This window comes from Nannobrachium achirus (assembly GCF_963921795.1).
Source record: "Nannobrachium achirus genome assembly, chromosome: 22".
In the NCBI taxonomy this organism is placed as follows: Eukaryota; Metazoa; Chordata; class Actinopteri; order Myctophiformes; family Myctophidae; genus Nannobrachium; species Nannobrachium achirus.
Window position 1 is genome coordinate 32,656,342 of NC_137829.1, and position 5,000 is coordinate 32,661,341.

General features: G+C 46.1%; 1 protein-coding gene across 1 annotated transcript in view; it reads right to left on the minus strand.

Annotated features, from left to right (window-relative positions):
• The window catches only part of tns1b (tensin 1b), a gene marked incomplete at its 5' end in the record, with an annotated part of 487,320 nt that overhangs the window by 180,535 nt on the left and 301,785 nt on the right, over positions 1-5,000 (minus strand). The window lies entirely within an intron of this gene.

Sequence of the window (5,000 nt, forward strand, 5' to 3'; positions counted from 1 at the left end):
AGTGGCCTGCTGTGGAGCCAGTGTGTTTAGACAAATCCTATATACACCTTCGTCCTGCTGGCTGGGCCTCCGCTCAGCCCAGTTCCCATGTTCCTGTGGCCCCAGACCAAGTGATACACAAACTAAAAGCCTCCTCTTCTATTTGGGTCTCAGCCCCAAGCCTGCATTATCCACTTAAACCAGCATCCATGGTGTGGGAAAAGCTTTCGTAGCAGATTGAAAGGCTATATTTTCAGCCGAAGCTTCCCCCACAATAACAGAAAACAATCCATTATATAATTCATACTGTACATCAGTGGTTCTCAACCTTTTCAGGCGGCGAACCCCAAAATAATCATATTTTAACTGGGGACCGCCCCCAGCCTGACGAGCACTAAGAGTTGAGGCATTACTTTTTGTATAACACGGTTCTATTGTGAAAATAGCAGATCTACATGGTGATGGCTTGTGTGGGACAGCGATGACATGGATGTGTTTGTAATGACAACTAGTACCACATTCATGAAAAATAAAAACACTTTTGACCACAACAAATAGTGTAAAAGTGATAGGCTTATAGGCTCCACTCTATGCTATGAGAGCTGCTGGGTTCTGCTGGGGAAACTGGACAACAGGGGCATTTCTTCCTAATAGACCCCATGGACAGTCCTTTTGGATCAATATAAGAAGGAAAATGAGCCTAGAAGTGATTTAGGGTGGAGTTGTCCTTTAAACTTTATGTTGGTTTGTTTACTGTTGAGTGAGAAAACAATGTTGCACATTAAGCTAATAATCTGGGGACTCCCCAAAATAATTTGGGGACCCACCCCTGGGGGCAAGCTATAACAGCCGATCTACGAGCTCACATATGAGCTTGTAGATCTGATAGTCCCGGTGCACGACAACAGCAATGGTGACCAGGCATAAATCAGGCCTAAACGTTTCAGCATGTCGCCGCAGGCGATCAAGTGGAGAGAGAGTCACCAGAGTACAGAGATGGATGAGGGGGGAAGAGGAGAGACAGAGAGAGAGAGAGAGAGAGAGAGAGAGAGAGAGAGAGAGAGAGAGAGAGAGAGAGACAGACAGACAGACAGAGAGGGGGGATTCATAATACAATAAAGGAAAACTTTGCCCTGATGCGGAAATCAATAATATAGTTATAGTGTGGCAAAAAAACAAAAGAAAACGTGTTATTTCACGTCATCTTGTGTGCGAGCAGAGGTTTCCCTGTGGAGTAGGAGGACCATCTCGCCGGTTGTGCGTTAACCTCAGTGGTTCCACTTTGAGCCAATCAAAATGCACTACGCCTTCACAAGGCTAAAGACTGGTAGTAGGAGTCAAAACACACAAGACCGAACCACGGAGTCGACCAACAGGCAAACAAAGGAAACATAACATGTTAATTAGAGGCATTTGGAGGTCGGTGCAGATTTCTGGGGAGATGGGGTTTGCAGTCGTGCTGGGAAGATGGCAGCTGAATCATAGTTTTTGGCTACTAATTAGTCCAAAGTGGTGTATATAGTGTTTTATGAGCCACGATATTCGCGTGAAAACGCAACCATCTGGGTGTATAAAAGCATTGCGTGGTGCTGTGATCAGTAATAAAGACAGAAAAGTCCTTTCAATGTGGTCGGACGGCGGGGTTTTATGGTTTGAAAAAGCCTCCATTCTCATGACTCCTCACAGCAGAATCCGCATTGTTCGTTTAACTCAGAAATAGGCCTGTCAAGATTAGGACATAATCGTCTAATAGCAATTATTTGACATTTTGTCATAATCCTCATAATTGTTTCCAGGTTGAAAAATGTTCATATATTTTCAAACGTTGTGATGTGACGCGGTGTGAGCTTTGTTGATCGGCTATTCCCACTATCAATGTTCTTTCTAAAATATATTACGTTGTCAAATATGTCAGTCATTTCTTTGTATATTTAGGTCATGTGTCATATCTGCCATGTGCAACTTCAAAGCCTACAAGCCAAACAGAAATGTTTGGCTTTTAGGCTTTAAAGTTAACACAATTAAATCGTTAATCGCAATTATTTGAGTGACAATTAATCGTCAAGTAAAAATAATCGTGACAGCCCTACTCAGAAAAGCATGTGTACAGTCAAATCAACGCGCCGGATTTCGCGCCGTACACCGCAATATCACTGAACCGTTACAATCTACAGGCCCCGCCATTAGTTGTCGCACATAACGACGCGACATTTTGTGGACAGATATTAACAGAGCTGCCGGCGTATGAGGGATGGGACGATATGAAAATGTCATATCACGATTATTGTGACAAAAGAAATCGCGATTTACGATATTATCGCAATAATCAAAACTATTATCCTGGGGCGGAAAATTTTCCCCAAAATTGCGGATCTACAAGCTCACAACGCGTTTGCGCCGCAGCGCGTTGTGAGCTTGTGATTGACTATTTTTTGGCAAAGACATTTTATAGAGTGAAAAAATACTGTATTAAGTACGTGTATTAGAAGTACCTTTTACCAATTATAGAGGGTTTAAGTGGTTGTATCGACAAATAAAAGGTGAATTGATCCCAGTGTATGACGGAGGACGATATCACGATAAATTAAATCTCCACCATACGATTATCGTGAGTGTTTTTTTATCACGATAAACAATAATATCGCTTATCATCACATCCCTAGTATGAACACCACGCCGAAACAAGACTGCCAGCCCACAGTGAGGGCTGCCTCCCGCCCGCCCGCGCCCAAACATACCCAAACCGCGCGCTCGCTCCGCTCGTTTTCACTGCAGCTCCCCTTCCTCAAAAGAGCGCCAGCCACAGGCTCATTAGCATAATCGTGGCACATGCTCCCTACTGTGTACACACCATACATGTTGTACAGTGACTGGCATCCAGGCCCCTCCCCCCTCCTTTTAGGGACAAGGTCGGGAGGCACTGGCGGACGGACGGGACGAGCGAGGTAGGGGGTGCATGAGAGAAGCGGTGAGTGAGCGAGCGGGGTGGGGGGTGGGCTAACTGGAGTGGGGGGTCTCCCTAACTCCAGGCCTGTTTTCTGATGAAAACCATCTGGGGAGGCCGGCTTTACGAGCAGGCCTTACAAATTAACCATCAGAGAACGAGCGGGGGGGGGGGGGGGAGGGCTGGGGGGGGGGGTGTAGAACAAGAGACATGGGGGGCTGGTAAACGTCTGTCCAGGAAGAGAGAGAGAGAGAGAGAGAGAGAGAGAGAGAGAGAGGGAGAGAGAGAGAGAGAGAGGAGAAACATGTCCAAACCAACAAGAGAGCTAGGTGTGCTCGAGCGGCGAACGCGAGAAAAAAAAAGTTATAGGACCCCCGCCGCCCCCGCTATTCAGCCGAGCCCCTCGCAATGCTCCATCCCCCCATCTCTTGTCCTCCATCCATCCCTCCGTCCAACGCCTCGCGAAGGGAGGCGTTGTGTGCTTGTAGATCGGCTGTTTTCACTAGTTTAGTACATTTTATAGATGATAAATCCAGTGGTGGAAAAAGTACCCAAATGTTTTACTTAAGTAAAAGTATCAACAGTGCAACGAAGAAACACTCTGTTACAAGTAGAAGTACGGAATTCAAACGTTACTTGAGTAAAAGCATACAAAGTATTGGCATCATTAAGTACTTAAAGTACCAAAAGCAAAAGTGCAAAATGATTGAAAATAGCAGATCTATTTTCATCGGCTATTTTCAAATAGCCACTGTATGAAATGAGGCTAAAGTGGTTTATATATCTTTTATAATATTACAATGTTTTTATTTGAAAACAAAAGTTTTCAAATAAATGTAGTGGAGTAAAAGTGTAATATTTGGATCCGAGATGTAGTGGAGTAGAAGCAAAAGTATTGGAAATTGGAAATACTCAAGTACATTACTTAAGTACTGTAAATGTACTTAGTTACTTTACACCACTGATCCCATCCACCCATCCATCCATTCCAGTGTGGGAGAACCACAGAGACAAACAAATAGCAGATCTACAAGCTCACAACACGTCGCAACGCGACGCGTTGTGAGCTTGTAGATCTGCTATTTGTTGGCAAACGTTCCGCCCCAGGATAATAGATTTTGATTATCGTGATAATATCGTAAATCGCGATTTCTTTTGTCACAATAATCGTGATATGACGTATCGTCCCATCCCTGATCCAAACCATGCAACCCCCTTCCTTCCAACGGGACGTCCCGGGGAGGCTCCTACCTTCCTGAACAGGTATCCCGTGCTCCATCGCCACGCCCCTTGCAGCGAGGAGAGACGTCTCCTCAGGGACCCCCCGCGGTTCATCTCTCCGGGGAGCGCTCTCTCTCTCTCTCTCTGTCTCTCTCTCTCTCTCTCTGTCGCTATATGCCTCCTCTCTCTCTATCTCCACAGCACTGAGGCTTTCCTCGGAAACAACTTCTCCCTTTCTCTCTCTCTCTCTCTCTTTCTCTCTCGCGACGGAGAAGGAGGAGGAAGAGAAAGGAAAGACCAAAGGAGAGGGCTCTATTTTTGGGCTCTCAGCAGCAGCAGCAGCAGCAGCAGCGTCTGCGGGGCCGACACCACCACATGCTCCTCTCTGAGCCTCTCCTCTCCTGGCTGAGACTCCTCCAGACTGAGACTCTCCTCCAGCGCCTCCACGCAGCCTGCCTAGTTTTCTCCCTTCCCTCCTTCCCTCCCCTCTCTCTCTCTCTCTCTCTCTCTCTGTCTTCCCTCCGTATCATTAACCCTCCCCACGTGCGCTTTCTATCTCGTTACCCCCCTCCACATACACCAGGCACGTGCACCCATAGACATCAAAGGGGGCTTGAGCCCCTGCCCTTTTAGCCGTCTGTAAAAAAGTGCCCTCTCCAGACCATGAATGCAGTTTTTACTATGGTGAAAGAAATGCAAATGCCCCTCTTTCCATGGCATACCTGAAGGCAGCGTTGCCTTGACCAAACTCCTGAACTTTAATCTAATGTTAAAGGAGCTATAGTCAACTTTTCATTGTAGGGCCGACACTTTGTTTACAAACTAATCTATAGACTAGAATGTAAACAAAGTGTCG